Here is a 10,732-nt window from a genome sequence, read left to right as displayed (position 1 = left end):
GGACCGTAGTATTGCGTGAAACTGAATGAAACTCTAGCTTCCCTCCGCCCCACTCCCAATCCGGGTCTGGGCGCCCATCCCCCAAGAGTTCTGATTCTTGGGGGATCTCTTAAGGGGTGTGGACCCAGCACAAACTGCGGCCGCTCAGTGCTGACTCTGGGGCGCGGGACAGAGGAGAAAAGGGTCGCCTGAGTGCCCACACCAGAGCAGCAGTTCCCTGGAGGTAGATCAACAGCCGTTTTTTCTTTAACGGCAGAACGCTCACTTCTGGATATTCTGAGGCCACACCCCCTGTCTCCCTGGGCAACCAGAGGAGGCCACCTGTGTCACGACTCACAAACCCAGAAGCCTCCAGGGCGGGGCCGACCCAGAGAGGTGTTCAGACGCAATTCTCCAGCAGCAAAGACGTTTGAACTCAAAACAGCCCGTCTCCTGTAGGCGACGACAGGAACAGAGACAGAACCTCACAAAGTTGTCTGTTCTGTTCTGTTCTGTTAGCAGCATCCATCAGGGACGGGGCTAAGCCTGAGTGAACACCTCCTTCCCATCACCTGCATCAAACACTCAAAGATGTCAGGCCCCATCTCCTCCTGCTAGATAGCGGCAGTCTGCGGGGGCCTGGCAGACTTCCTCGCGATTCAGGCAGGTGCAAACCCCTGGAGTGTCTGTTCACTGCAGGCAACTGGGTTAGCCATCTGCAGAGATACCAGTGACTGGGTCCGACGGAGGGGCAAAGTGGGGAAGGAGACGTTAACCTTCCCAGACTGCTCTGTTTGCGGGGTGGCTCCTCCTGACTCCACGCTGCACTGGAGTGAGCTGTCTCAGAGGAGTCACCAGGCCCCTGTGATCCAGTTCCCAGAGACCTCTTGAACCCTTCCACCTGAGACAAGTGCCGATTGAGACAGTTGATTCGGACCTTTTGAACTGGACTAATAGACTGAGGACTTTTCAGGTGGTGCCCTGGGTGTGCGATTGTAGGAAGGTTTGATTCTCCTTTTCCAACTGGGGCCAGAGGTGGGCAGGCGGGGTGACTTAATTGCTGATTTTTCCACACAGCTGAGACTTCAAGCCAGAGTAGAAGTTGCAATAGGATAGAACAGAAACCAGCTGAAAACAAGACAGAACCACTTTGCTCCACCACACCAGACAGGGCCCCAGTTTCTCAGGCCACAACACTGTACGGGCCCTCGATAAAACCCCAGGGGAAAAACCAAAGGGAGTAAACCATGGGGCGGAATCAGCGGAAAAACTCTGGTAACATGAATAACCAGAATAGATCAACCCCCCCAAGAAAAGATACGGCAGATGTGATTGAAGATCCCATTCATAAACAACTGGCTGAGATGTCAGAAGTCGAATTCAGAATTTGGTTTGCAGACAAGATTAATAAAATGGAATTAGGAATTCGTGGAGAAATTCAAAAACTGTCTCAAGAATTTAACGAATTTAAAGACAAAACCACCAAAGACTTAGACACACTGAAACAAGAACTTACAGCCCTCAAAGATATGAAAAATACAGTAGAATCCCTCAGTAACAGAATGGAGCAAGCAGAAGAAAGGATTTCTGACATTGAAGATAAAGTCTTCGAACGCTCCCAATCTCTCAAAGAGGAAGAGAAATGGAGAGCAAAAACGGATCACTCACTCAGAGAGCTCTCAGATAATTCGAAAAAACATAACATAAGGGTTATAGGAATTTCGGAGGCTGATGACGTGGCAGCCAAGGGCACAGAGGCCCTTCTACATGAAATTATGAAAGAAAATTTTCCAGACATGCCTAGAGAATCTGAAATTCAGATAGCAGACAGCTTCAGAACCCCAGCACGATTCAACCCCAAAAAGCCATCTCCCAGACATATCATAATTAGCTTCACTAAAGTTAACATGAAAGAGAAGATTCTCAAAGCAGCCCGGCGAAAGAAAACTATAACGTACAAAGGTAAGAATATTAGAATAACTGCAGATCTCTCTGCTGAAACTTTTCAAGCAAGAAGAGGCTGGTCATCAACTTTTAATCTCCTAAAGCAAAAAAACTTTCAACCCAGGATCTTGTATCCAGCTAAACTGAGTTTCATCTATGATGGAGAAATTAAATACTTCAATGACATTCATATGTTGAAAAAATTTGCCATAAGTAAACCAGCTCTTCAGGATGTTCTCAGACCTATCCTCCACAATGACCAACCCAATCCTATACCACAAAAGTAAACTCACTCAGAAACTTCGGATCAAACTCCAACTTCCACACTGGCGAAAGGATTAAAAATGTCCATTGGACCTTTGAAAAACTCGATACCCAAAATTCCACCAGACTTATCCTTACTCTCCATCAATGTGAATGGCTTAAACTGTCCTCTAAAGAGGCATAGGTTAGCTGACTGGATACAAAAACTTAAGCCAGATATTTGTTGCATACAAGAGTCACATCTCAACTTAAAAGACAAATACAGACTCAGGGTGAAAGGATGGTCATCCATATTTCAGGCAAATGGTAATCAGAAAAAAGCAGGTGTTGCAATTTTATTTGCAGATACAGTAGGCTTTAAACCATCAAAAGTAAGGAAGGACAAGAATGGTCACTTCATATTTGTTAAGGGTAATACTCAATATGACGAGATCTCAATTATTAATATCTATGCACCCAACCAGAATGCACCTCAATTTATAAGAGAAACTCTAACAGACATGAGTAACTTGATTTCCTCCAGCTCCATAATCGTTGGAGATTTCAACACTCCCTTGGCAGTGTTGGATCGATCCTCCAGAAAGAAGCTGAGCAAAGAAATCTTAGATTTAAACCTAACCATCCAATATTTAGATTTAGCAGACATCTACAGAACATTTCATCCCAACAAAACTGAATACACATACTTCTCATCAGCCCACGGAACTTACTCCAAAATTGATCACATTTTAGGTCACAAGTCTAACCTCAGTAAATTTAAAGGAATAGAAATTATTCCGTGCATCTTCTCGGACCATCATGGAATAAAACTTGAATTGAGTAACAACAGGAATCTGCATACCCATACAAAAACATGGAAGTTAAATAACCTTATGCTGAATGATAGCTGGGTCAGAGATGAGATTAAGAAAGAAATCACCAATTTTTTGGAACAAAATGACAATGAAGACACAAGCTATCAGAACCTCTGGGACACCGCAAAGGCAGTTCTAAGAGGGAAATTTATAGCACTGCAAGCCTTCCTCAAGAGAACGGAAAGAGAGGAAGTTAACAACTTAATGGGACATCTCACGCAACTGGAAAAGGAAGAACATTCCAACCCCAAACCCAGTAGAAGAAAAGAAATAACCAAAATTAGAGCAGAATTAAATGAAATTGAAAACAAAAGAATAATACAACAGATCAATAAATCAAAAAGCTGGTTTTTTGAAAAGGTCAATAAAATAGATAAACCTCTGGCCAACCTAATCAGGAAAAAAAGAGTAAAATCTCTAATATCATCAATCAGAAACAACAAAGACAAAATAACCACAGACTCATCAGAAATCCAAAAAATCCTTAATGAATATTACAAGAAACTTTATTCTCAGAAATATGAAAATCTGAAGGAAATAGACCGATACTTGGAAGCACGCCACCTTCCAAGACTTAACCAGAATCAAGTGGAAATGTTGAACAGACCCATATCAAGTTCAGAAATAGCATCAACTATACAAAACCTCCCTAAAAAGAAAAGCCCGGGACCAGATGGTTTCACGTCAGAATTCTACCAAACCTTTAAAGAGGAATTAGTACCTATATTACTCAACCTGTTCCAAAATGTAGAAAAAGAAGGAAGACTACCCAACACGTTCTATGAAGCAAATATCACCCTGATCCCCAAACCAGGAAAAGACCCAACAAGAAAAGAAAATTATAGACCAATATCACTAATGAATATAGATGCAAAAATATTCAACAAGATCCTAACAAACAGAATCCAGCAACACATCAAACAAATTATACATCATGACCAAGTTGGTTTTATCCCAGGGTCTCAAGGCTGGTTCAATATACGTAAATCTATAAATGTAATTCAGCACATAAACAAATTAAAAAACAAAGACCATATGATTCTCTCAATTGATGCAGAAAAAGCTTTTGATAATATCCAGCATCCCTTCATGATCAGAACACTCAAGAAAATTGGTCTAGAAGGGACTTTTCTTAAACTGATAGAGGCTATCTACAGCAAACCCACAGCCAATATCATATTGAATGGAGTTAAATTGGAATCATTTCCACTCAGATCAGGAACCAGACAAGGCTGCCCATTGTCTCCATTGCTTTTCAACATTGTAATGGAAGTTTTAGCCACCGCAATTAGGGAAGAAAAGGCGATCAAGGGTATCCATATAGGGTCAGAAGAGATCAAACTCTCGCTCTTCGCAGATGATATGATTGTGTATCTGGAAAACACTAGGGACTCTACTACAAAACTCCTAGAAGTGATCAAGGAATACAGCAGCGTCTCAGGTTACAAAATCAACATTCATAAATCGGTAGCCTTTATATACACCAACAACAGTCAAATTGAAAAAGCAGTTAAGGACTCTATCCCATTCACAGTAGTGCCAAAGAAGATGAAATATTTGGGAATTTACCTAACAAAAGACGTGAAAGATCTCTATAAAGAGAACTATGAAACTCTAAGAAAAGAAATAGCTGAAAATGTTAACAAATGGAAAAACATACCATGCTCATGGCTAGGAAGAATCAACATTATCAAAATGTCCATACTACCCAAAGCAATATATACTTTCAACGCACTCCCTATTAAAGCTCCACTGTCATATTTTAAAGATCTTGAAAAAACATTACTTCGTTTTATATGGAATCAGAAAAAACCTCGAATAGCCAAGACATTACTCAGAAATAAAAACAAAACAGGAGGAATCCCACTACCAGACCTCAGACTTTACTACAAATCGATAGTGATCAAAACAGCATGGTATTGGCACAAAAACAGAGAAGTAGATATCTGGAATAGAATAGAGAACCAAGAGATGAATCCAGCTACTTACCGCTATTTGATTTTTGACAAGCCAATTAAAAACATTCAGTGGGGAAAAGATTCCCTATTTAACAAATGGTGCTGGGTGAACTGGCTGGCAACCTGCAGAAGACTGAAATTAGACCCACACCTTTCACCATTAACTAAGATAGACTCTCATTGGATTAAAGATTTAAACTTAAGACATGAAACTATAAAAATACTAGAGGAGAATGCAGGGAAAACCCTTGAAGAAATTGGTCTGGGTGAGTATTTCATGAGGAGAACCCCCCGGGCAATTGAAGCAGCTTCAAAAATACACTACTGGGACTTGATCAAACTAAAAAGCTTCTGCACAGCTAAGAACACAGTAAGCAGAGCAAGCAGACAGCCCTCAGAATGGGAGAAGATATTTGCAGGGTATAACTCTGACAAAGGTTTAATAACCAGAATCCACAGAGAACTCAAACGCATCAGCAAGAAAAAAACAAGGGATCCCATCGCAGGCTGGGCAAGGGATTTGAAGAGAAACTTCTCTGAAGAAGACAGGCGCACGGCCTTCAGACATATGAAAAAATGCTCATCATCTTTAATCATCAGAGAAATGCAAATCAAAACTACTTTGAGATATCATCTAACTCCAATGAGACTAGCCTATATCACAAAATCTCAAGACCAGAGATGTTGGCGTGGATGCGGAGAAAAGGGAACACTTCTGCACTGCTGGTGGGAATGCAAATTAATACATTCCTTTTGGAGGGATATATGGAGAACACTCAGAGATCTAAAAATAGATCTGCCATTCAATCCTGTAATTCCTCTGCTGGGCATATACCCAGAAGACCAAAAATCACAACATAACAAAGATATTTGTACCAGAATGTTTATTGCAGCCCAATTCATAATTGCTAAGTCATGGAAAAAGCCGAAGTGCCCATCGATCCACGAATGGATTAATAAATTGTGGTATATGTATACCATGGAATACTATGCAGCCTTAAAGAAAGATGGAGACTTTACCTCTTTCATGTTTACATGGATGGAGCTGGAACATATTCTTCTTAGTAAAGTATCCCAAGAATGGAAGAAAAAATATCCAATGTACACAGCCCTACTATGAAACTAATTTGGGACTCTCACATGAAAGCTATAACCCAGCTACAACTTAACAATAGGGGGAAGTGGGAAAGGGGGGGGTGGGTAGAGGGAGGGGAATCGGTGGGATCACACCTGTGGTGCATATTACAGGGGTATTTGCGAAACTTGGTAAATGTAGAATATAAATGTTTTGGCACAGTAACTGAGATAACGCCGGAAAGGCTATGTTAACCACTGGGATAAAAATGTGTCAAATGGTTTATGAAGTGAGTGTATGATGCCCCATAATCATATCATTGTATACACTTATGATTTAATAAAAAAATTAAAAAAAAAAAAAAAAAAAAAAAAAAAGAAAACATGTGACTTTTAAAAAAAAAAAAAAAAAAGAAAGAGAATAAAAAAAAATCAATCACCCAAAAATGTTTCAAATTTAATAAAAACTATATATCCACACATCTAAGAAGTTCAGTAAGCCCCAAGCCAAAAAAAATCCAGAAAGACAAAAAAGTGATGGAAACCACACAAACGTGTCAAAATCAGATGGCCCAAAACCAATGAAAAAGAAAAATTCTCAAAAGCTGCCAGAGAAAAGAATGAAAATGACAGTAGATTCTCACTGGAGACAATGTCAGCTGGAAGGCAAGGGAGCAACATCTCTAAAGGAATGAAAGACAAAAGTACTTCATTGTAAATGATAATAGACTGTGAAGCAAAGATAATCACAAGGTATTAAAGGGTTTGTAAGGAAGGTAGAAGTAAATGAGCTATGACCATAGCACAGACATCAGGATGCAATAAATGGAAATAGTTACATGCCTCTCAAACATGAAGATTGTGGTAAGTTAAAAATACTTTATAAACAATGAATCAACCACAAAAAAAAAAAAAAAATCACAACAAAGAGTGATAGGTTATAAGCCAAAAAGGACTTAAAATGGAATTTCCAAAAATATAAAATTGATGCAAAAGAAGGCAGGAAATGGGAGAAACTCACACACACAAACAACAAATAAGACAAATATTAAACCAAAGGGAGATGATTGATTTAAACCTAATCACAGCAACAACCACATTAAATATAAATGGTCTAAACACAATAACTAAATGAATAATTATTAAATTAGATTAAAACCCCACTAAATCCAATCATAGGTTATCTTCAACAAACCCACTTTAAATATAAGTAGATTAAAATAAAAGATAGATAAACCATGATAAGGCTGTCACATGAAGCAATTAACTATATTAATACCAGATAAAGCAAAAGCAAATTATGAGAGATATTTCTAAAGTCATTTTATAGTTGATGAAAACTACAAACCCATCCTGCCAAGAAGATTAACAAACAGAAGGAGCCTGGAAAAGCCATGCAAAGGCAAATCAAATTCAAATTGCCCCAAATCCAAGAAAGGAGCAATTCTTAATGCTACATCAGAATCAACTAATACATACACCATCAGAAAGCACACTTTTAATCAAAAATGTGGAGGGTAGAATTGGCACAAAGAATTCCCAAGGGTTCAGTGCAAAAAATGAACAGCAAGGAGGAAGCTTGAGACAGGCCAAGCAGCCCCATGCCAGGTGCAAGAGCTACATCATTAACACTGAATTCAGGGAGGAGCTATTGAAAAATTCTATGCAGGAAACATTTTTCACTCCATCAGGCAGATGTGTAGGGTATGATAAGGTAATAAGATAATAGAACAGAGGGTCATACTAGCTAGGGGTAAGAAGAAGAAGTTCAAAGGGCAGGTAGCAATATGAATGGGAGAATGCTACATTCTAACAACCCAGACATGACAAGCCTTAGAACTACTAAATTGTTGTCTACTTTTTAATGGCACAGAAAGCAAGCATCTGGGGCCCAGAAATTTCTTCTCACCCTTCTGCCTCTAACATCTTCACAAGGCTTGCCATAAAGATTTTTAGGACAAGTGAATCAATGAATTTGATCATTTCATATTTTTTTACTTTTTTAAAGTCAACACTATTATATATAATTCTAGAACCTTCTCATATGTAAATTTGGGGGGGGAATGATATACTCAATCAAATGCTAGCTACAGCCTTTCTTAAACATTGCTCAAATTGCATATGTAATCACAAATATATTGCACATATAGTTATAATAAAATCATCAATTGTATTAGTACGACTCAAGAATAAAGCAGTGAAATCTGTTCATGTCCTTCAGAAACAGTATCATAATTGTGTTGTTTTGGGGGGAAAAACAGCGCCTAGGAAACAGGAAAACATGTACACCTTATAGAGAACAGAAAGTGAAGAGAGAGAAAACTTTTTCGTTATTATTTTAGACTAAACATTAACTACTGGTATTTTGCTGAATTTTCTTTTATCTCTACTAATACTGAGATATTAAATTTTTTAAATAGTTTTTAAAAGTCAAGCTTCGACATAAATTAAAATGTGTTAACTAAAATTTGGAGATTTTCATGTTCTGTTTACATTTTGAATTACTTCCTAACATAATTTTTTATCTTTCTAAGTATTTTTCAATCCAGTTATCTAAAAGGGTGTTACAAATCATATTTTTTAAGCACTCATAAATAAATCTTTAACCAGGGGTGGAGATTAACACAGGATTAGAGATGGCACAGCAAAGGAAAAAGGCAAGCTTACAAAACCCGGGTCTGCGAGTTAACGAGGTGGCCTCTGTTTCTCTCTTAGGCTGGGTTCCCCTATCCATGAGATGGGATGTATTAGACACCAATTACACTTGACTCTGAATGTCTCAGCCTCACCTCTCACTCCAACCCCTGCTAACAGTGGGGCCCAGCTCCCACCAGCTTGGGGAAGGCACCAGGGGACAGAGCCTGGTTCAGGCCCATACCAGGGAGCCTCTAACGCATGGCCACGGGAACACACTCAAACAGGTTGAAAGGGAATGCACGGGGCCATCAGGATGAAAGCCGATGGACAAACATTTCCCTCTTGTCCACTCTGGGGACAGCTCTTGGCCTCATTTCAAAGGGCTTCTCGTCCGGGTGGTCCCCGTTTCACTCCCAATCCCTTTCTCCTGCCCTCTGAGGTTATTTCTTTGCTACAGACTTTGCTTTTGAAGGATCCGAGCGAGGCAGGCAGTAGGATGCCCCTAACCTCACGGGGTGGGTAAGGGATAAAATCTATTTATGGACCTAGAGCACTCAGGCTGTTCCCAGCACTGCTGAAAGGGCAGTGCATGAAGGAACACATTTAAGCTCCGGAAGACAGGTGTTACAGTCGTCTCTAAGTTGGAGAAGAAACTGAAGAAGCGAGGCTCCTCAACCAGCAGCACACGCTGCAGAGGCCACCAGGCGTCCATGTGTCCTGCACCCTCGGCCACTAATGCACACAGTAGGTGCTGAACAGGTGGCGACGTGACCTTTTTAAGGTGCTATTTCAGACTTAACACTGGCTTTGAAGGTTGGAAAACGATGAAGGATAAAAAGGAATGAAGACAGTTCCCATGATAAGTCGCATTCGAGCTGACTTTGATCTCTCAGGGATGAGACGTGAAGATGGACTATATACCCCATGCTATCCCCACCACCATATAAAAAACCATAGTGGACCCAATTGATTTAGCTGCTCAGATTGCCTGCTTAAATTCCACTTATCCTATTGACTTTAAACATAGCCTTTTGCTTTAAATGTAGATTTTTCCCATTATCCATTCCCTCAAGGCAACTCCCATTAACAGATGTCTGTGTAGCTCTGCAGAGGAAGCTTGATAGTCAAAATCCCCTTATCAAAAGAGATTGTGGTCTTTTCTCCCCAACTTAAAGGCAACTGATATCCAGGTACAAGAAATAAAGATAGAGCCAAGCAACTGAAACTTGTGCTTGCAGATCCTGGCTGTGTAAGCAAGATAGTGTTCTCCTGACACAGATGAAGATAAGAATGGCTTTGGGGGTAGCAGGGTTCAACATAGCCCAGCTTCACTCAGAACTCTGCCCCGTGGTCACCCAGGAGCACCAGGTATCTAAAAACTGGCTGTTCACAAACCCTGGGAAGTGGGAAAAGAGGGCTGTGAGTGAATAAGGATTTTATCAATCTTCTTCCAGTTTCAAAACCAAAACAGAAAACTGTCATTTTAGAATTTACAGGACCTATAGAACTGAGCTCAGGAGTTTCACTGATTTGAGACCATGCTCACATCTAACCCTGGATGGCAGACTCACTTTCTGGGTCTTATTTGGACACTAGCCTTTTAAAATAAAATTTACATTTAAAAAGAAATACATTCTATTTCCCCTTCAGAGAAGCAAAGAAGAATGACAAAAATTGGATTTCACGTTAGGCCTTTAAAGTTATCACCCAAGGTTATAAAACTTCAACACTGGGCAGGGAAAAACAGAGACTCCTGGTGGAGGGTATGCAGCCAGAGGGACGTTTATCGGATTTCTCAAGTAAAAACTGTGCTGCTGACTTGCAAACGGAGAAGTCCTGTAAAATACTTGCCATTCAGAAAGGAGCAAATAGTGAGGGTTTTGTAACTATAAGTGAGGCTGGATGTTCTAATACAGTTTGTGGATGTAACAGAATATTCTGGCCTTTCCCAGCCCTGACTTCAGGAACTGAAGCTGGAAGACTTTGGGAACTTTCTGAGAAACTTACTCAGCCATACAAACC

The sequence above is a fragment of the Nycticebus coucang genome, chromosome 15 (assembly GCF_027406575.1).
Source record: "Nycticebus coucang isolate mNycCou1 chromosome 15, mNycCou1.pri, whole genome shotgun sequence".
Classification (NCBI taxonomy): Eukaryota; Metazoa; Chordata; class Mammalia; order Primates; family Lorisidae; genus Nycticebus; species Nycticebus coucang.
This window is presented reverse-complemented; position numbering follows the sequence as displayed.